This window comes from Pieris rapae, chromosome 19, assembly GCF_905147795.1.
Source record: "Pieris rapae chromosome 19, ilPieRapa1.1, whole genome shotgun sequence".
Lineage (NCBI taxonomy): Eukaryota > Metazoa > Arthropoda > Insecta > Lepidoptera > Pieridae > Pieris > Pieris rapae.
The window spans coordinates 1,346,782-1,371,289 of NC_059527.1; the positions used below are offsets into that span (position 1 = coordinate 1,346,782).

The following is a 24,508-nucleotide window of genomic DNA, read 5'->3' on the forward strand; positions in this document are numbered from 1 at the left end:
AGGTTCACTCTCCAGTAGTGCAGCAATGCACTTTATTTCTATGTACGTACGTACAGAAATCTCAGCCTCAGAACTTAGATGGATGAAGCGCTACTGATTTTTTTTTACATATTTTTAATAATAAAATAGCATAGCAGCATTTCTTTGAAATATTCAACATCAAAAATATTTGTATATGATTTTTTTAAGTAAGCCTACACACACTCACACAAAAAATTATAGGTCTTTATAAAATTGTGCAACGCAGCGATAAATACATTATATCTGGTCTAAGTAGTCTGGTATAAGTGGACTAAATGTAAATTGACATTGCCTAAAATCCTGTTATAACTGAGGCTTTATTGCAGAGTATAGTATCTAATAATATATATGTATGTATAAAATAAATTAAAGTCATGTATTTTATATAAGGGCTCATCAACAATAAGGGGATTTTTATCACCCTTCGCCAATTACAAATCACCCATCAATTAGGGAATTAAGGGGACGTGTGAAAAGATTATTTACGCACGCGCAGATATTATGGAGCTCATATATCAATTGTATTGTGTAAAATTTGTCCAATCCCCTATATTTTTGTATGGTTTATACTATTGGAAATATTCTAATTTATAAAATGAAACTAAAAGTGTTGTGATCACAATTTAGGTATGCATATTGGTGCACACTCAAATCATATGAATTTATTATTTTTGTGTGTATATAGCAATATCGCAAGGTAAAAGCCTCATATAGCGATTATTTCATTTTTGTTTTTTTTTAATTCTCGCAAAATATTTTGTATATTAAGTAAAATGTTTTATCGTGACAGAAAAATTGGCGTACGCCTCGTGTTCAGTGCGGCAAAGCATTTCTCTTTCTATATGCAAATTATTATAACGACACAGATATGTATCTTAGGCCACTAACACTACTAGGGGTTATAGCTGTAAGAGGAGGGCCCATGGAAGTTTCTATAAATATATATCAGGTAATATTCGTCAATATGTCAAAATGAGCGCTTAAACTTTTAAAACAAGCGTTTTGATTTACGCTTAGGTACGAATAGGCTAAGACTGCATTATACATCTATTATTCTTAACTCGACCTACATTAGCACAATACGGACTAATATCCCATTAATTCCATTTCCTGAGAGTGAAGTGTTTTATAAATAAATTTTGCAACCCAGATCTCCATGATGCAATTGTTCAAAGTACAAATTTCGTAAAATTATGCAACATTCATGTTATTCCTTTTCTATAATTATTCTAATAATATAAAGAGGAAACGAATGAATTTAGTAACAAACGCTTTATATATATATTTGTAATGTAAACACTAGTGGGAAAACGGGACAGGTAATTAGATGCCTTAATTACTCCGACATTATGATACTAAAGTAGCTAAATTTTCCTATCTTTGTAATCCTATAGTAACTAGAACTAAAAGTCTTAAATAGACTATCTCGCTCTTAGAACTTAATTAGCTTTTAGTTTATTTTATTACTTTTTTTTTTAGATTAAGTTTGGTAATTCATGTTCTTTCAGTGTGTAGTTTTGTTTTTTTGTTATGCATACAAACAAAAAATATAAAGTTTTAGTGAGGTTTAAGTTTCTATTAGCTTTTATTTTTTGCTGTTTGTTTGTGATAAATATTTCCCTTACTAATTTGAAATTTTAATAGTCTAATGTATATTTGTGTAAAATTTGTAAAGTCATATTTTCTTGTATATTTTAAGGATACATTTTGTTTTATATAGAAATACAATTTACCGTTAGAATACTTAAGAATAAGACGTTAGTCAATATTCTAATCTATTAAAGCTAATTGTGAAACATTGAAATATTACCCAGGACTACGCTATCACTGTCAGTCTAACAAATGATGGCATATCCTGAGCACGTCTATTCAACATAAATTATTGTCATTCGAATGAAATAATGCGGAAACGTTGTGATTTAGATCCAGGTTTTAGACTGCTATAATATTTTATTGAGAACTGAAGTTGGGCACAAAATTGCTTAATATCGCAGGTATATTTGATGCAATATTGGAATAGAAGATATTTTTTCTTACTCTCGAACGGTGAGGGAAACCGTGTTGCCTTAGACCGTAAAGTCCACGGCGTGTGTCCGGCACAGAAGTCTTTGTCGTTGGCAAATGATCATGAAACAAATACAGAAGTCTGAAACCCAAAAAAATGTTGTAGGGCCACTGATTTATTTTATGAAATAGTAATATTTACCGTCCTAGATACAAAAAAAATATTTTAAAGAAGTATAGCTATATAGCTATAGTATTTTTTTCAGAATATGGCAAATCAACATCAGCAGCAATTCGCAACCCGTTCCATATTCAAAATTGAAAAAGACTATATAGAAATCAACCAGCTTTATGGCAATAAGATTCCCCTTTTTTTCTAAAACAGGAGAGAAAGTAGGCTCATCTGATGTTAAGATATACCCTGGACACTGAATGTCAAAGTCAGTAAACAGCATTACAGTTTACAAGTAATTTTTACAACTTCTGTACGCAGCAAAGATAATTGACGGCAAGAAATACTTGACAGTAAAGTTGGTGGCACTGAGAATCTTATCATCAATATGCCTACAGCCCATAGAGGGCCTTGCTTCCTCAAAAATATTTTACTATCACAATCCATTTATGTGTTAAAAAATAACTTGGCGATTAAAAAAGTGGGCCGAGAGTTTATTGCCAGTTCTTCTCTTCCGTTCTACGTTCTTACGTTTGTTTTAATTAATGTTTATTTTTGATATTTTGATATTTATGACTTCAGTCTACCGAGTTTTTTCTTGCCACCAGAGCGTGATGCAATGTGTAGGCAAAAAGGATAAAATACTGCATCGTACATATAGCATTTTAAAATTAGAACAACTTATTCAAATGCATCATAGATTAAAGAGCGTATACAAATTTACACAATACCGTCATTCTGATATATATTAGTCGAGCCTAGGTTTATCTAGACTAACCTGAGTGACTAAGTAACCTGATTACTTGTTTGTTTAACGGTGTAATTAGTTTCGCGATAAAGATAATACAATAATATAGTTCATATTGCACACGTAAATTTAATTTTAGTAGCAATTCTTATCATCATTTCAATTTTGGCCTATATATAAACATATCTGTATATTATATCTCATATCTATATTATATAACTATGAATTCGAACTGTAGATAAGATATTGAATATCTAAAAATATTTTCTCAAGTGGTTGTTTAATAAAAAAGTATAGAACAAAAGGGGCAAGAGGCTCACTGATGCTACAGCCCGCCATGGACACTTTCAATGCCAGACGGCTCGCGAGTGTGTTGCCGGCATTTTAACAATTCTGTTTACTTGAAAGAATATAACACACGCTCGAATGATGAAGGAAAACATCGTGAGAAAACCTGCTTTGTTTTAAACCAAAAAGTCGACTGTGTGTGTGTGTCAAGCACAGGAGATCACCTTCTTGAGTACTAGATTTAACCGAAGATCAGACCTAAGAAGCTTGTATTTTTTTTTATTCAAAGCGCTCTAGTATTTATAAAAGTCCGGTTTCAATATGCTTTTTACTTAAAGGGCAAAATAGTTCCCAGTATTAATAGTTTTTTATACAGAAAAACTAATTTGTATTCTCCAGTGCGAAGCAAAAAATATTTTTGTATTCACGTTACGCTTAGAAACACGTATTGTAAAAAATTATAGGAAAATTCATCAATTGTTAAGTTTACGGTGATTCTGACTAAACTGCTAATTTTTACAAAGTTGTTTAGAAAAGATTTGGCTCAAGTACGACCTCATATGGAACTGATCAATCTCTGGGCTGGTGCTCCCAAACACCAACTTCTTCCACCTGACCACATTCAGCGAAGGGCTTGTCAAATTGCCAATGTCCAATGTCTTACTGATCGGCTTGATTCTTTCTTTCTACGCAGATTGCACCGCTATGCGTATTCTACAAAGTTATGGAGAATTGTTTGGGCTGAACCCTCTTACATTTCAATACCATCAAGCCGTATTAATTGAAAATTTCATCAGCATCACCTTGATGACTCGAAGTCTTTCAAGGTCTGCATCACAGGACACTTTCTTTTACGAACTAGCGAGCTATTGAAATGAATCCACATAAATGGAAGTGGAAGTGATACGACATCCAATTATTTAAATAAAGAGTGTACTCCTCCTTCAAAGACCGCATGCTGTGTTTTTGTGACTGGCAGAGTGGAGGGCACCGGACCTCGACGCTGATCAAGTAAAGACATGTCTTACCTGGGTAATCCCTGGGGCAACTGCTTGCCGAAGACACATGAGAGTTGAGAAAGTCTTCTTAAAAGGCCTCTGTCTATTGTCTTTACCATTAAGAGTGTCCATGGGCGGCGGTGTCGCTTAAGGTGAGACCACTGCCTGTTTGCCGCCTGTTTTATAAAAAGTTCTGCGGCGACTGAAGATTGAAGAACTACCGTCTCATAATCAGTAAAACAATATTGTTTACTTTAATTTCGCTATATACAATGTTTTCACACATTCGTATTAAATATACATCCAACGTAAAGTATCGCGAATAGAACATAACTATAAATTTATTCAATCCATGCTTTGGATTTTATTTTTCATGGAAATGGTTAAACGGCGAAATTTTAAGATCTTTATTGCGTGATCAGAATAGTCTATAGAGAACATAGTAATAAAAATGGCCAAATTATATTAATATGACACGTCGTTGGTCAGCAATTTGGCTATACATATACGTGGACATTACAAATGCGTTTATTATTTAAAATAACTTCATATGAACATTCAATCGCATTTTCCTTAAAACATTTTTTCCTATCACAGGCGGAAAGCAGGCCTAATGTTCTAAATTTAAATGTGTGATACTAAAAACCCCATTCTATATTTAAACTCTAATGACATTTAATTGGTGATTCTGTGTCAGGTCTATTTTTAAATAACGCTACGCAAGTAAATATACAATCTACTATGACCAATGATCTGGCATTATGGGCGAAGGAATGACTTCAGAAAGGGAAATACGTCCTGTTTTTACTTCACTCACCGCTCTATCAATGAACAAGTGATTTACTTTTCGTCTGTTTTAAATTCACTAACATTGTATTGGAAGTGTCCAAATTTCACCCAAATTATTCGTTCGATGATTATTGATACTGTTTGATTTACGCCACTATCATTCAAAAGCTGCCAAATTTATTAAGATAACTATCGGATTAAATTATATTATATATTTCGTATGTGTCATGATAATTTTAGTCTGAAATTACTGAATATATTTCGTGAACACTTTTTAGAAGCCTTGCCTTCTGTGCCTGAACACACCGTCGAGGTTTGGGGTTTAACGCATGTCAGTTTTCTTATGATCTTTTCCTTCCCAGTACAAGCTAGTATTATTTATAAGGCCAGTCCAATTGAGCACAGTCATGATTCAAACACACGACCTCACGGTTGAGATATGCACACTGAAGTCAAAAATAAGCTTAACCTAATATTACAAGCTATAGATTACACAGTAATCTATGTAATTTACAATAATTACTCGCTTTATCAAATTAATTAACGTAATAATTCATCTATAAAATTATTATACTACGAATAAATGGTTTATCCTTTCGTCCCTGGCACACATTACGTCATCGTTGAACTTGCAATAATAATACAGCCAGTCAGTCACTAAAGGGCTACTGAGAACCTTTATTTAATGACCATAAGTAGATTTATGGCTAATTCGTATATATTTAAATATTTATTACTTCATTAATAACTTGTAAATTTATCTTACAATGTAATATAGTTGTATATTAGCTGCGGTAACTAACTCTCAGTCACGAAAGGGCTGTGATAACATTCAATAGAAGTTCTTAAAAGATTTAAATTAAACTAAGTTGCTCTGTTATATAGCACCATAAGTCAAAGACAACGTAATGACAGCTGTGTGTATATTAATCTGTCAAAATCACTTTTGACAGACGTGACTCACCAAGACTAGACGAAACCGTATGGGAATGACAACAGGTCACGTTTTGTCACGTGACCATTTCTATATAAATTGTATTGTCGTTAATGAGTGGTTGATGGAAAAAAAATTGTCTTTTGGTTTGTTGGTCTGTTGGCCTTATACAAGTTGGTACAATCTTTTCTTGAAAGATCCTCAGTCGAAACGGTTAAGAAATACTTTAGTATGTTCCAAATAGAGGTTGTTTCGCAGATGGTTTGCTGGCATTAAAACTTCTATGAAATCCTAAATAAGAGAAATGTCATGTTTTCCCTATCTAATATTGTTAGTGTCCGTTTTGTATGAATAAATTCCTTGTTTCGGAATCTTAATTCTTATCTTATCTATATATATCTTGTCTTCTTATCTTAATTCTTTAAAAATTCCTGATTGATGAATTCCATTTTGAGGTTGATAATTAGTAAAGAACTTATTTTTAAAAAATATCACGATTAAACCATCTTGATCCAATAAACCATGCTGTATGTGTGTCAAAGTTGTTAGCTGATGGTATTACCTGTAATAAAAATTAATAATTTAATAATTAAGTTATTAAAAAAATCTTAGTTTTTCAAACTGTGATTACGATTTACATTTTTTTTTCGCTTCTCCCCGTATGCTTCAGGCAGAAAAATTACCTTTCCTTAACAAAATGATAGATCTTCAAAGTGAAGTCTGTGTGGGTCAATTCTTTATTGCTATAACACTTATCAGTCCCTGTCGTGTTTTATGCTCATATCATTTATTGTTTTTAAATCTACATAGATTTATTCCATACTATCACGAAACGAGACTTTTCGAAAGTAATAAGTAAATCGAATGGATTTTTAAGATCACCTAAAAAACGCACACACACGCACTTACACACACGTCAATCATTAGTAAATTGTCTTGTTTAGTACATTTTGGCTATATTTTTAATGTAATAATTATGATATTATCTTTTATTCTATATCAATAAAACAAATTAAAAGAAAATATTAGTGCAGTATCTATTACCCATACACTGTAAGATATATAGACAAGTTATCAATGAACTGAGAATTATTTTAATATAAAGTTATCATGACCATATATCCACATATGGTCATTTAATCGTGTATATTTACAATTTATTCCTCATCTGTGTGTCACGGTAACTAAGGGCATGATAAATAGATTTGAACAATGACAGAGTGTTTAAATTGGTTTTATTTATAACGATTTAAATATAAAATTACAACCTTGTTAAGAAGATTAATTATTCCTAAAATAATATTTAATAATGCTTTTCAATTAAAAGGGGTTTGGAATAAATTTTCTTCTTATGCGTAAGACACTCTGTCATGTGGTTGTGGTGAACACAGGGCAGACGTATTTTAGTTTTTTATTGATAGTTTTATTAGTTTTCTTTTATTTGACTATAATTTTTCCGAATCTACTCGATTCAGATTCAAGAAAAGTACCAATTCCTAAAAGGCCGGCAACGCACTCGCGAGCCCTCTGGCATTGAGAGTATCCATGGGCGGCTGTATCACTTAACATCAGGCCTCCTGCCCGTTTGCCCCCCTTTCAAAAAAAAATGATAATAATAATAACAATCCTATAGAGCAGTGTTGGCCTAGCTGTTTCAGCGTGCGAATTCTATGTGCACATTTAAAATACATTCGATCGGAGAAGGAGAACATCGTGAGGAAATTGGCATGTCTTAGACAAAAAAGTTAAACCTTAGACGTTGATCGGTTACAGGAGGCTGATGACTTGCCTATTCAATTGACAAATGGCCATGAAATGGATTTTATAGACAAATAGGTACCTCTAGTAATGGAGAGGCACCAAAATAAGAAGTAGCCAGAGCCTTTTGTTTTCCATTTTGGAGATTTTCCGGCTTACTCGAGATGCTTTCCTTCACCATACAAGGAAGTTAGATGCGCACATAGACAGAAAGTCCATTGGTATTGGTACAGCTGCGAACCTAGGACCTCAGGAAAGAGAGTGGCACCGCATTGTAATTGGTTTATTACCTACATATTTACGATATATACTTTTTAAATAGCTTATGTTCAGTCGTTTAAGGGCACGAATCAATTATATCACCGATATTCGTCGAAACATGACATTTCCAACATAAGTGGTCACGGTCGCGTGTCTGAATTATGTCAGTTTCGTGATAATCACGTCATGTAAACATTTCCAAATATAAAGTATTGGAATGACAGTTAAATGACATAAATACCGTATTTTACGGATTTTATTATTTAAACAATGCTTTAATTTACTTATACTGACTTTACTACTGATTTTTAATTCTGTAGAATTTTCTACAGTGACATTTCCTAAGTGTTGCTACTATAAATGTCGGAAAAGGGATATTTTTGATATATTCGTTAAGTAAATAAAATGCTACGTATTTTTTATGTTTCATCTGCAAAAGGTAAATCTTAATATATCGCAGTATAATTTGAGAAACTATTAAATTTGCTATTATTACTAAAAACCTGGTGATTATGTGAAATAATTATACGATTTACATTCAGTAAACAAACTGTTAAAGAAGTATATTAATCTTGACGAATACTGTCGACTTTTTGGGTCTAATACAATCTCTCACGTTTTTCTTCATCTAAGGAGGAACCTTTCCTTCGCCTGTCCCCTATGGAGGCTTAATTGGAGACAGCCGGTGTTCCTAGGTGCCTACGACCTCGAACGAGCCTCAGATATTGCACTGATTTGCAAACTTTAGAAAAAAAATAGTGAACCAAAATTATAATTGTTTGTATCACCGAATTAAGTAATTTACATAAGCATGTTTTGTTTGCGCTTAACACGTAAGCTGCGAGATGCGATTTTTTGTTATTGATTGGTAAATTAAATCGAAACGCATTTAATTATCGATTCTATGCTAATAGCCTTGATGTCTTATAATCCTTGGGAGGTGTAAAAGACATATTTGATGTCAAATTGATATAACCAAATTGTGTGGGTGATACAATGTCGCGTAGGCGGTTAATCTATAGTAATACTTCGAAATGTTATTTTTTCGATTTCGCGACTGTCATCTATTATTGCAATGAAATTAAATTAATTAAATATTGCAATTGGTCATGTTCAATTTCGTTCAAAATTTTTGCGTTGATGAAGTGGTAATCCCTGAAGCTTATAAAAATCGTATCGCTCTCGAAGGCGATATTGAAAAATCAAATTTATGAAAAAACAATTTTCCAGTGTTAGCTACCAACTATTTAGCTTACTTAATATAGAGACATGGTTGGTAAACTTCATTTTGTAAGAATAAATTTGATTGATTATTTTACGTGGATACTGTTACTATACTGCAGGAAAAGTAAGGTGACTTGGCTAACTTTTCAGCCTACTATTTAATATTGTAACTTTTCTCGTACATAGATTTATTTATTTATTTCGTAATCCTATGCGATATACTAACATAAATAATGCTTACATAGATTATATATAATTACAAACAAATACACTGAAAATATAGCCAACGATGGAATACATGATACATTTTACAACAAACAGGTTCAAAGACTTACAAAAGGGAACAAACAAACAAAAAGTATTCAATACATTTAACTAATTGTGATTCAATTTATTTAACTAAGCCTAATTTGGTTGTGTTGTGTGATGGTGTAAAAGTGTGGGTATGTACTTAATGTATGTGGGGTGTGCTCATGATGCAGGTGATTTTGCGCTATGGGTATTCTTTATTGATAATCTTGATAGTTATGTATTTATTATATTAGATTCGAATCCGATACAGCTTTCCAAGCAGGCCTGATACCACTAGACTAATGACGAAGCTCACGGATTTTTGCAATACCAAGTCGAGAATTGACTACCACGACTATTGACTTGAGAAAACCAAAATATCCCGTTCACATACCTTGTTGACTGTCCTTTTGAAATATTAACTCAGATGCTTAGAGTTAAATAAAATGTTAGTTAATATTCATCATACGTCAGCGTTGAAGATTAGGAATTTAAAGTTAACGGATTAAGACAAATAATGTAAAACCGTACTTTAACCTCAGTCACGGTGGTTATAGTTAAACTTGATTTTGATTTATGTGATAACTCATCGGTTTGGAAGGTATAATTGTTGTTTGGAGTTTTGTGATTCCCCCTGTGGGGATATATATAGATATATTTTTGTTTTAATTATATTTTTGTGATTTGAAATATAAATATAATATGTTTATTTTGGCATATAAGATACAGGTATCACTGATTGCACGTCATTAAATTTGAATCGGTAGATATCCCTACTCATGGGCAAAGAAGACAGAGGGTGTTAGGCCGAGAGAAAAAGCCGGCGTAATAACTCTCGGTACTCTTTAAAGGGGAGATTTTAACTCTCCCCTGCTGCTTAGCCACTCGGTCACAAAACAGCCTGATTGCTTGCCTGATATGCTAGGATGTAGGGGTCCCCGTAAAATAAAATAAAAAATTGCACATCATCAATCAACACTTATTTTAAATCAAACATGACCAATTAATAAGAAGTAGTTATGTAATAGGCGGCAAACAACCAGGGGGCTAATGTTAATGACACCATGGGCACACATTGCCAGAAGGCTCGTAAGTGCGTTGCCGGTCTTTTATGAATTGGTACACTCTTTTCTTTCGGAAATATTTCAGTGGGCAGCTGGTTCCAGTAGGTGGCACTGCTTTAAACACTTAGTTGTGGACCGATGGACGTCGAGGTGACATGGATGGTAGTGAAACTCATCTGCAGGCCCGAACAACTTCTCTGAATACTCTCCATGGGAAAATTGGTAGAAGATGCAGAGAACTCACACCTTTATTATTTATTTAGGCCTGTAGAAGGCTGGGAATATTATTTCGATTTCTAATAATAATCAATGCATATTGATTAAGTTTACATTTTTTACTATTGTTCAAACTAAATTCGGTAAAATCTAAGGTCAATCTGCTTTAAAGAAACAAAAGTACTATAATTATAACATTGACTGTACGCAAAACGGACCAAAGAGTCTTAAATGCGGAAAATGAGTCTACCTACCTAACATTGGCTGTATGATCTCTTATTTTCCAGATCGCCCCACCATTTTTTTACTTCATCACAACCTACTTCATAGAATGTAAATTAGTATCAGTAATATCTTACTTTGAGTTAGATGCTGAAACTAACTATACCTATTTATTTTTAGTTGAGTTTTAATTCCCGCAATACCTAACGTCAAGCCAACTTCTTAATATAAAGATCTCTTAAAATGATGTAATTGGTTTGAGCGCAAGTTTTCAAATAAATACATCGTTGTCTGTATTAATATTGGGACTTTTCTATTATATTAAACTTTACATATTTATTTAGGTATTCCCCGATAAACGTGTATCATTGTTAGATAATAACTAATCCACTATAATCAAATACGTGATAAAGTGTATTGTTTTGGTGATACGTAAATTTATTGATATATTATTTTAACAGCTACTTACATTCGTAAAGGGCTGCAATTTCAGTTGCCCTATATAGAAATTATTTAAGCCCCGCCTTAAGGCTCTTTTAACTCATTTGCCCCATATAGAAATTCCCTCTCAGAGATTTGTACGAAGCTTTTATTGGATAATTTAGAACAAGACCTCCTTTAAGACTTCAAAGGAGGTCTTGTTTAAAGATTTCTGTCATCTCTTATTGGGTTCAATCTAAAGCCTCTTTTGGCAGATGTGCCCCATATAGAAGTTGCCTCTTTTTAACATAGATTTTATTTCATAATTTATGACAAGGCTTTAACTCCTGCCTTACCTTAAGGCTTGAGAAATCTGTGTTTACGTTATGTTTTTAAGTTTGTTATCACCATTGATCGGGGCACTATTGGACTCATTTCTCTACCCTTTACGACCAGTTTTTGTAAGAGATGACTAATAGTTATAGTACGTGATGTGGAATTAGCATTGATAAATTAAGCTTACACTTTCAAAAATGATCTCATCCACCTTGAGTTGCATCATGACAATAAAGTTGCCTTTTTCGTTTTCAATTTCACCTTCGTACGCACTGTGACTTTTAAGAGGCATTAGGTCGTCTAGATCTAGGCTAGATTAAAACGTTTCTTTTATTTATTTAGAAATAATTTAGAAAATAAATAATAAAATCATGATATGCGACTATTCGAAACCATTGTGGTTTTATAGTCACATATCAGGGATGTTTATCAGAGCTGTGCGTTACATCTCGGGTCTGTAAGTCATACGAGTAGTAATGGTTTTTTTTATGTCATCTGGAATATCTGAGTCTATTGCTTTAGATATTTATGATTTAGACACATACATTTTTGTGAATGTAATGTACGAATTCTTAGGTGGAAGATTTCATACTTAAATTACAATAAAACCTAGGCATTCAGACACCTCTCCTTGGAAATCTTTGCGAATATGACAAAATAAACATTACTTTTTTAAATGCCTATATGGTTTATAATTAATATTCCATTTGCAAGCAGAAAAATACTACATTTATGTTTACTTACCATAATTATCATGAAATATATAACTTGTAACATACACTGTAGATATAATATTATTTATTATATGGTGAACTTTGATAAATAAATTAATGAATAAAATTTTAAACGTCATTAATTAGGTTACCATGTCTCTGGCGACCGGAATTCCAATGCTATTTTAAAACTCTTTTATACCAGACAGATTTAATCGCATTTTTTGGACCGTTTATATTTACGAGTGTGACTCAGATTTATTTGGTGAAAGATTGCATTCAGTTGCGTTCTTGATTTTTTAATGGATACCTGATATCTGAACCGGTATACATTTTATCGCCAAATTATCAAAATTTCTTGTTCAGAACTATCGTTATTAAATAGGAGTAACAGTGAAAAGGTTAGAACACCGTCAGTTAAGTGATACCGCCGCCCATGGACACTCTCAATGACAAAGGGCTCGCGAGTGCGTTGCCGGCCTTTTAAGAATTGGAAAGGCTATGGAGTTACTAGTTCTAAAATTGGTACGCGTTTGCCTCTAAGGACCCTACGTCGAATCAGGCTGTCTGACTCCATACGATTGGTTCCCTATCATCATTTGAAACTTTTCTGTATAAACATTCCTTAACCTTATCCTATCCAGATCAATCGTGACTTGTGCAACTCTTTTATTTCCTTTTATTATATTTTGTTTTGTATCGCAACGAAATTTATGAATCCGTAAGATTAGCTTTTTAGTTTTTGGTTCGTTATTAATATCTTTTTGTATTGCTTTAGGTTAAACTTCTATAATTTATTTTTATATAACATCAATTGCACACATCAATTTTTTCTTTTTACTTTTTTTACTAGGGTTGTCTGGAAGAGATTGATTAACAGCGATAAGGCCGCCCGTTGCATTTTTTATATATTGAGTTATTTGTGTTTTTTATTGCAACGAAGTATGAATAAATAAATAAATAAATATGCATCTATGAGCAACTGGTTTTACAGTGACGGCGTTGCAAAAACTTCCTTAAGAAACACAGTGAGTGACTTTCTAAGGAGATATCTATTAGATAGTATTTTAATAAGTCCGCAAAGATAAAATGTTGGCGGCTCGTAAACCGCGGAGATTACCAAACGTAATTCATACATGTGTGGGAAGAGCTAAAGCATTAAGTGTGAGTATCTATTTCCGTTTCCGGTGTAAATATTATTCTTGACCTTAACTATAACCTTAATTCGTATGACATCCTCTCAGAACAGTGTTAACAAATATACAAGCTTTGTGAACATGAAAAGATTTACTAGCCACTCTGGTAGTAATTACAAAATTAATAATAAGACTTATTTGGTTATATACAGCTAATTTGTTAATACTATTTGACAGGAAACAAATGAATAAGGTTTTTTTCTATTAAATAACACGAGTGAGTGTTGGTGCGTAAGACTCTTTGTGAAGGACTAATGAACCTAGATTTATAACTAGGTTTATTATGCCGGTTTAATTATTCATATAAGTTTATGGTAGACAAGACATTCTAAAAATAGTACCACAATACAATAATTTCATCTTGTTTTTTACACGTTGCGACGTCCGACATTACGGCATTTAGTTAATTAATTAACTTATTTTAAATAATATGTAATTCATTATTTCGTATCCAAGAATACATATAGAAAAGAATACCTTTTTTTTATAGAACTGCAGGAAGCAGGAGGTTCCCCTGATGTTAAGTGATACCGCCGCCCATGGACACTCTCGATGCTAGAGGGCTCGCGAGTGCTTTGCCGGCCTTTTAAGAATTTAAAAGGCCCGCAAATTAAATTGAATTACCTGTTGCAAATTATTTATACATACATATAATAATTGCCCCATATGGCACACACATTGGTATCTGTTTTCAGTTCTCCTAGGTAGTGTTGGAAATCCCACGAAATCGATTTTCGATTAAGCAGATGTAATACGAATGTCGATAAATGTTTTAAATTAAATTTTCTTGCCACATCTTATCACAATTTAAGTCGTTAAATACGAAAATCAGCAGTATAGAATTCCTGATAAGCAACTGTGCAAACAGTGTCGACTCACAATACCAGGTAAAACGTCGTCTTTAAATTCACAATACAAGAGACAGGGTCTGAATATCTTTATAATGATATATGTATACGGTATGGAAAACATCGTGAGTAAACAGGCATGGCCAATGCCTAAAATAGATGCCCAGATTCATGCACAAAATTTGATCACCTACTAGCCTATTAGTAAAAAAAGATCACGAAACGTAAACAGAAATTATGAAGCCAAGAAGACAAAACAAAAAAAAACAAAAAACAAAAATTTCCTTTATTAAGTTCCTGGTCTTAAATATACATTTTAGTAAATCCCTTTTAAGTTCTATAACCTGTGTTAGGGATGCACACTCAAGAAGAAGTTTGATGCCAAGCGTCAGGCATAAAAAGCTGTTCAACTACTTTAACGCCCAAACCCAATAACCTATCTCAATTCGTTTTGACCATCTGAGATAGAGATCATAAACCAAATATTGATAAAAGTATGCCAATAACCAATCGACGGATTGATATGAAATAGTAGTTCGCTCGACTGTACGGTCTGATCTCAGATTAATTATTAAAAATATCTCGGTACTCTTTTAAAAAAAGCAAATCATCAAACAATACCACAATATTTAAAACGAATATAGCAAATTAATTAGAAGTAGCAAATATATTATTTAGCAATGCAAAGCCTATTCGATATCGGAAGTGGAAATGCATTTGAGCAAATGAAGCAGTGGTATATGGACCATATCATAATCTCTGCTCATTAGAGACGGGACCTTCAAAGTCACCTTGGGTAGTTCGTACAAGGCCTTAAGACAGGTTCTGGTCGACAAACCGAGACTGGTTGCATTAGCGAATTGTAATATTTTACTAAAAATACCATAATATGTCACTAAGGAATACGTAGTGTGAAATACGACTCTACTTAACCTATATCACACATTACAATTAATTACACAAAAATCTACCATAACATATACTAGTAAGACACAGTATTGCGTAATCCCTTGAATTTCTACATTTCGTTGGTTGAAAACCCAAAACAATATCAAGAGTTTCTTTGTAGTTTTATTGACAATATCGTGACCAGTCACCACGCATTGTTCTGTTCTCGCTATTTATGGTGTTTATGGTTGACCGAATTCTGCGGTATGCGGTCGACTGCAATTCATTATAATTTCTATACTTCATTTGCCCACTTCGATGTTCTCGTAGGTCGATCCTCGGAAATGATTTTTTCCTATGTGCGTATTCGTTGAATTATCACGGTTTCTTCTACGGTTAAATTGATGAAGATATCGTAAATACACTTTTATTAGTACCTAGAGTTTACGCCGGCTTTTTCACCCTCTGTCTTCTTTGCCGATGAGTAGGAATGCCTACAGGTTCGAATTTAATTACATGGGATAAGTGATACCTTGATGTTCCAAAATAAACGTATTTTTTATTTTATTAATAAATAAACAACTCCAACCAGGTTTTAAATAATGTTCAATTTTTTTTCCTTCCATCACTTCGAAAACATGTAGACAGAAAGATCTATCTAAGAGTGCAGAGAGAGATATCTCTGTGTGATAGCCTCATTTAGTTTTTGTATGTGTCTCTATTAAAATCTTTAAATAAACTAGAAAGTTTAAACTACTATAGTCTTTATTAGAATTTATTTATGTCCATAAACCAATGAATGTATTTTATTATTTTCAAACAAACTTTTATCGTCTCACTCGACTTGAAGATGTACAAGTAGCCCACCTCTGGAAAAGAGACAACACTGAACCTTATTGCTTTCATTGAAGGTTCAATTTGATTATTAAAAGGTTATAGTGCACAGCTAATTGTATTGCATACAGAAGAGGTGATATGCCTTTGGTAGATGAAAACTATAATAATTTTAATGTCATTAATGTCCTATACAATAATTTAAAATACATGGTTCCTGTATGTCTCAATCAATACGTTTTTGGACATACTTTTCTTCTACTTAGTCGCATTCTTCATTGCTGAAGGTGGAAGAAAGGACTATAAGGTTCCTGCTAGTGATAACTCTTCACTTTATTCATCTTCTCTTTGGGCAGGTGTAATGGAGAGACCCGTGCGAATCGTGGCATAGTCACAGCACCAGGTTGGTGATCTGGACATTGCCATCGGCAACCAGCTCATCATCCAATCAAATCATCCAAGACCAAAGAGCTCTTCTATAGCACGAACTCTGATGTACTACTGACTATGAATATGTAATTAAATATTAATAACTTATTGGTAATTTGTTTGGCCTGTTATTCATCGACCATTATTCACCATCACCTAGCCAAAAACGTTGGGATTGGAATCGCTCATGCTATTGGAATATAAACGGGCGAAGATTCGGAATTATAAAGTTTTCATGTCTTCTTACTTATGCAGAGGCATTCGTTATTTGATTACAAATTCAATAACTTACGTACTTTTAAAACAACTTGTTAAACAACTCTGTTTTTCTTTATATTTTCTTTTGGCTTTAAGTATATTTTGATATTCCTAAAAAACCAAGCATCTAAATAAAATCAATTAAAAAAGGTTAACAAACCCTGATTCTCCGAGGTGGTGCTAAAGGAATTACTTCAGACGCCAGCAATTGATTTACAGATGGTGTAGTGGGATAGTCATAATTGACTGACCCATTTTGCAATTATTAAAACGCATTACGCATTGTGAAAGTTTATACATAAGCGAGAAATTCTATACCGATTTTATACACGTAGCCTCTAATGGGGCATGGGGACACATTTCACTTCGCTTCAATGAAAACTTGCCAAGGTGATGAAGCCTGTAGCCGATTCCTCTTTAACTTATAGTTTTGCCTCGTAGATGTCTAAAAATGAAATCTACACTAAGTATGACTCCTGCAAAATTCAATATTCTAATGACATACGAGAGTTATATTCAGGACCAATAAAAATATATTGAGCAATGTTCGACTATTGACTTCAGTGTGCGACTCTCATCCCTGAGGTCATAGGTTCGATCCCCGGAACATTCGCTCGAACGGTGACAGAAAACATCATGAGTAAACCGGCTTGTTAGACTTAAACACTCGATGTCGTGACGTCACAGGAGTCTGATCACATACTGTTGATATGTATTGAGAAGTGTTATCCAAGTGACTTAAGCGTGTGGGTTTTCCTTGGTCATGCGCGTTAGATCCAAATAGTCTGATGAGGAAGCAGACTTGGCTTTTATACAAATATCAAGGAACTGATACAGAATCCGACCTAGACTTAGACCATAACCTAGAGGTTAAGGCCAGTGTTTTTTAAAAAAATTTCTTGTTGAATCAAGTCAATATGTAGCGTTGAATGTACCCTAAACTTTGGGTGAGTTTCTTTGTATTATATACGCACATGTGCGTTAAACACCCATATATCACGAAATAGGAGGGTCGGTTTGACATACGTGTCGAAAAGTGATATTTTGTGTCATTATCGACACAATAATGTATTAAAGTACAGGGACGTACTCGAATATATCAAATGTATTTAAAATAAACGAAACCATAATTCATGTATTCAATCGCAATTCATTAATCCGTGAGATTAGAAATGTATTATTTAAATTTAAGGTTGGTGATGCCATATTTTTATAAGATTTTGTTATGCACTTCTTGTACTTTTTGCATCGCTTGCTAGCGATAAGGTCGCCCGTTGCTTCACTTATGATTTTTATGTGTTATGTTACATGTTCAAGGCAGGAAAAGGTAAGAAAAGGTTAAGGAAAAGGTGTAAATAAATAAACCCTTTCGTACCACCAACACATATGTTGGCGTGTAAAAATAATAACTAAGCAGATTAAATGTCAATGTCATATCAAAATTATTATAAAAATACTTTTATTAATATTTATTAAATATTTTATTATTATCAGCAAGCAGCCAATAAACGGAAATAAGATATTATGTCAATGGGATATGCTTAGGCTTTCCTTTTATGCAATGTAATTTATTTTAATTGGTTATTATATATTATATATAATTGGTTGGCATATTATGCAGATATTTTTACACTTTGTTTTATACAATGCATTATTATCAATCATTCATATATAATTATTTAGTCGTACTAATAACTCCTAAAATAAGAACGTGACGTAATTTATAAGAAAGTTGTGGAATTGATAATAGCAACGACGTACACAAAAACAATTCTGATTACACAAAATAATAAAAGAATCCAAAACATTTCGTTCATATTTATTTAAATATGAACCGAGTTTAAAAGTCTTTTTAATTATACCGACTAAATGGGGTCCAAGCCAACAAATAATACAATTATTGTAGATTCGGGGCCCCAAATACGTCAAGTACGTATCTGGCGGCACGTGCAATCCATTCACAAATCTACGATAATATGATCGGAGCGTTTAACGATAGAAAAAACCTGCATCTGTTGTTAATGCCATAAGTCTGCGCTCGCGTTGACGTGTCTCGTGTTTCTGATTTTCTCATTTCGTAAGATCAAAGACATTTAATTGATAATTTTAGATCTGTTTTGATTTTTTCTTTTCAAACCTTTGCCGCTACAACGCCCTTAGATTGCATCTAATAAATGTGTTGATAAGGAGTCGGTTTTATACCTGGGGGTATATGCGATGGCGAAGACCAAGATTATTTGTGATGCCAAGGGCCACCAGCCTGTTGCACAGATCCCCATTAACAAAGACATTTCGCTTTCTGAATGCTGTCTCCGATACTATCGACATATTATGTATTTATATGTTCGCAAGATTTACTGAAGTAATATTGTGTTTATTATATTTTTAATATTATATTTTTATTTTGAAAATCGTAAAAGCTAAATATGCATTCTTTGGGAATAAATAAATCTTTTTCTTGTTTTGTGTCTGACTTACGAACTTGAATACAATGCAAACTGATACAGACGCACAACTTTGTTTGCATATACGGTTATGTCTGCGGGAATGAATTATTTTAATTATTGTGACACAGTTCTAGAAATTGTGAATCTCGTATAAGCCTACACATTTTACATAACTTCCGATGGCTGTCAAAATGTGTGATAAATCAATGCCATAAATCAATTAGACGGACCCGAATCTAATTGAATTTAGTTTTGGACTTTGGAATCGGGACGGCTAATGTTTAGAGGCATAAGAATTATGTCCAGCGTCGGGGTGACTAAAATGGGAATGTGTGAAATTACAAATAATTTCTATTAAGGCCAAAAAGTTTACACGTTTCGATTCAATGTTTATTGTAGATTAAATATGAAAAGATTAGAATATGCTCTGAATACACTTTTATTCAACTTTTTTGCTTTCTGTTTAATGTTTAGTTTGTATTATTCCTATAAAAGCTTTAGTTAGTAAAGAATTTCTAGTTAAAGACGTTAATGATAGTTTAAGTAGGCTAACTTATCTTTCAGGTACCCTTTTAAAAATGTTTAAGCAATAATAAAAATACAAATATAAACTAAAACTACGTCCTAATTTCACACAAACAAAACACAGGAAATTGCTTATTCTAACAAGATAATATTGAATAAATCATAATTCAAAATAGGTCGATCACTGTCACAAACTTTCCAATTGGGCACAGAATCAATTTAGCCCATTAAAAAATTGCTGACATCACCGTTTATTGTATTTATTGGGAGTTGAAATATGATGAATTGAATTCAATTGGCTCGCGAAAAATAACTATTGTGATACCACAGCAGTATCACAGTTAAATATTTTAAAGATAGAATTAAAAATAAGTCGGGAGCCCCATGGCATTGAGAGTGTCCATGGGCGGCGGTATCACTTAGGATGGACAGTTTAGGATTCTATCTTATAAATCAAATCAAATTAAATCAAAATATCTTTATTTATATACGTAAACATGTACACCTATGAACGTCAAGAAAAACAAATTAAATTAATTGTAAATTTACATTTACAACCAGTTCGCAAGTTAAGGGCGTAGAGCGGGTAAGAAGAACTGGCAAGAAACTTTCCTCCACTCTTTTCAATCGCCAAGTTTTTAATACAAATTGTTATAATAGACAGACGTTAGTTTCAGAAATAATCTTACCTAAATACATGTAACTGGGCAATGTTTTAATTACAGGATCAAGTCTTATAGATGCTACTCGAAAGAAATAGGTACATACAAAGAATCTAATAATGTAAATCATTCTCGACTCCACTTGAACACATAAAAAATTTCATCAAAATCTGTCCAGCCATTAGGAGTTCAATTACGAACACAAGCACAGGGAATTATATATTATATACCAGCTGTTTAACTGCTGATAAATAACCTAGATACCAACTGCAGCGCCATCTGCCGTGCTCATTTGTGAATCTAATCCATCCCAAACGCAAAAAATAAATTTATTTCAAATCGGTCCAGGCATTTAAGAGGAGTTCGTTCACATACACACTTACAGTAAAATCTCTATATATATAAAATTCTCGTGACACAATGTTAGTTCCCATACTCCTCCGAAACAGCTGGACTGATTCCTATGACATTTATACAAAATATGTCGGCTACTATCTATCTTTCGAACCCCTAAGCGATACGGTTGTCCAGCCCAATTTTTTTTTAACAGATTTTTTTATGATACAGCATTCAAAATACCACCCTTAATTTTCACCCCTCAACGATCGACCCCTATTTTTTTGTTATAGTAGATAGTTTCTTTGAACTAAATAGATTTTTATTGAACTAAAAATTTATTTGAAACATGGCAACACGCCGGGTTTGCCGGGTCAGTTTGTTTTATGAAGATAAAACGGAATCTTACGTACTTGGCGATCAAAGATCTTTTTCATAGTTTGGTAAAAGTCAAAGTTATTTTTTTTTTCATTTTATCACTCTTACATTAGGGACCGAAATAAATAGAAAAAACCTAATGTTTACATTAAAGAAATGAAGCTATTAATATACCAAAGCTTAGCATGCTAAACAATCCTCAGGTATTTTGAGGCGGTCTCAAATAACTAATAACATTGAACTTGAATCCAGCCATTTCTAAGAACGCAGATTTCAAACATGTTTGTATAAGTTACTTGCTGGGAATCAATTTTACTGTTTCATTCTCCATTATAATCCTCGTAAAGTACTGGAACCCAACTGACACATCATTTGTTTTATTGATAATTTGTAGGGCAAGTATTTGTTAACCAATTCCACTTAGAGTCCTTCAGAAAAAGAAAGTATTGCGAGCTCTCTGGCAGTGTGTCTATGGATCACTCGGCATTACGTAAAACGTCCATCCCTATTCTGTAGAAAAAAGTAGATGAAGTTCTTGGACTCTAGTCCGTTCATGTATAGAATGACCATTTATTATTTGACTCGAAACGGGACATTGGTCAAATAATAAGAAGATATTGCAAAGTAACATTTTTTTTTTCAAAATTATCAAAAAATATAGGTACCCAAAATGTTAAGTTAGTTTATCAGAAGAACTAATTTTGTTTTAATATAGCTGGTGACGATTTTAAATGTGAATTAATCTCTTGGCACCATTTTTTTATATTCTGCTGCTCAAATAGTCGCGTGGTCTGATAATGGGACATTTTTGCATCCCACAGTTCATTTAGGGAAACCGGGACTTGTAATTGGAAAGGGGCAGTCCCGTTCAAAACGGGACGTTTGGTCACGTTATTCGTGCATATCCCATGAATGATTTAAATCCAGGAAGGAGGTATAAACATGACGATTAAATCCAAATTGATTAACAGATAGGCCAGTAAATAAATACCAGTCAATTTCAATTTCACAGCCGTATATTTTATTTTATATATTTTTATGATTTAATTTAAAAATATTATTTTATTATTCTTTATTACTCAAGCTGTCATATGGGACATGGTGTAATGGTTGCAGCTCCTTACAAACATTGTGTAAAAAAAACTTGGCGATTAAAAAGAGTGGCGGAGAGTTTATTGCCAGTTCTTCTCTTCCGTTCTACGCCCTTGATTTGAGAACTGGCAGTAAATGTAAAATTAGAATCATTTAATGTATATTTCTTTCTTTTTTTGACGTTCTTAAGTGTACATTATGTTACCTATATGAATAAATGATTTTTGATTTGATTTGATTTATTCTACGAGCAGTTAATAAAGAAAACCATTTAGTATTTATGTACGCCCCGAAGGGGGAATTGAATTTAGGCGAAAGTTAAAAATATATGCTTACTATAATAAATATTAAAAATCAGGGCTTAGCATGGAAGCGTAACCTCACTTTCGTATTTGTGATAATTTACATAAAATATTAAGCCTCATTTTAAAAGTAATTCTATGACATAATAAGCGCTATAATTTATATCATCATATTCACTGCGACAAATCTTATATATATAAATCTCAAAAATGTCACGATGTTTGTGCGCGATTGACTCCTAAACTACTTAACCGATTTTAAATTAAATTGGCACACCGTGAGTAGTCTGGTCCAATTTAAGAGATAGGATAGCTTAGATTAAAGAATTATAGTCACAATTTTATTTTATTGCAAATTATTTGTCTGTAATAAGTTGACAGTCACAATTATCTGTTAACTCCAAAAGATTCTAACAGATTTCGAGTCTCTATATTTTCAAGAATTTAATTTGTTTTAAAACTTAAAGAAATTAATGCAATTTATTACATATTATCGAGAGAATACGCTGTCCACTGAAGTAATTTAACTGTGATTATCGCTCGTAATACCTCAGCAGAAATGCAACCTTGGTTTAAAATCTTATGTTAAAGTTTCGACAGGGAACAAAAAAAATATTACTAATTACGACACATAATACATAATTAAGCCGGCCGGTTGCCGGTATAATGATAAGAATATTTAAATGTTTTCTAAGGTTTTCAATTACCGAAATTTTAAGTGTGTTTTGTTCAAGATAAACTATTAATAGATAAAAAGACATATTTTGTATAAAACAATCAAGATCTCGTATAGAATATTTATACTCTATGATTAAAAAGTAATCTTTATCAAATCAAATCAACGTTCAACACTTTTCAAGCATTATAATTTCTTCTTTACCCTTATTATTTGATTTAAGCAATTTTAATAGTATTTTCAATATACGGCTACACAATTATAAATTAATTTTATAGTAACAATGATTCTATATTACAAAAAGTAATTTAACTTTGAATAGTGATTCAAACGAGAGAAAACCGGAGCGATTTAGTTTAAATATTTATTCATGAGCCTTTAAACGTGGTTATTACATTAAAAACCCTTATAAAATCTACCAACCGTGAACACTTGAAACACATTATAAACACTTAGTTATATTTACCTTTTCGCTAACGTAACACTTCACAAACACTAATAAATATTATTTCGCGAAAAGTCCGATCGAAACGCGAACTAGCTGCGCGTGCTCTCACCACAATGTCTAAAACAGAACTGGCTACCGTAGGCTGTGGCTGATTAACGAAAAGATAAATTTTCAGCGTATCGTAGATGACGTAAGCTTTATATTTTATAGCTCCCTCAAGTATTCAATGGAATTATTCATTAATATAGGAGGTATATAGGGCGATGTCGTAATGATTTGGGAAGCTCTGGGAGGCTGTCTGCCATAAGTGGAGAGATCTAGAAGAGATGGGTGAAATTTAAAGAGTAAGCGAAGTATGACTCCCATCTGTAAAGAACGTTGAATTTTGATATATAATAATTATTGCATGTTTAGTATTAAACCTAATGGCTTCCAGGGTAGACAAAATATTTTCCTTGGTATCACGGAAAAATGCTCTTCACACAATCACAACTGTGGTTATGTGTGTAAATGTAACTTTTTGCATTCGGAATCGCTAGTAAGTTGTTGCCTTCCTAATTATATAATTAAGGTTTTATATGCTCTCTTACTGCAAAAAAAATAGTGTTCTTCAAATATTTTTTTAAGATGTATCTACAATAGTCGATAATACAGTCAACTTAAAAAAAACTAGGAATAGGAGGCTCACCTAATGTTAACTGATACATCCATGGGTGGACACTCTCAATGG

At 32.8% G+C, this 24,508-nt stretch overlaps 1 protein-coding gene across 1 annotated transcript in view; it reads right to left on the reverse strand.

Annotated features, from left to right (window-relative positions):
* The window catches only part of LOC110997869, a 107,325-nt gene extending 83,406 nt beyond the window's left edge, over positions 1–23,919 (reverse strand). The window contains exon 1 of the mRNA XM_022266225.2: positions 23,797–23,919. The gene's annotated coding sequence lies outside the window, so the exon portion shown is untranslated. The remainder of the gene's footprint in view (positions 1–23,796) is intronic.
* Between the last annotated feature and the right edge of the window lie 589 nt (positions 23,920–24,508).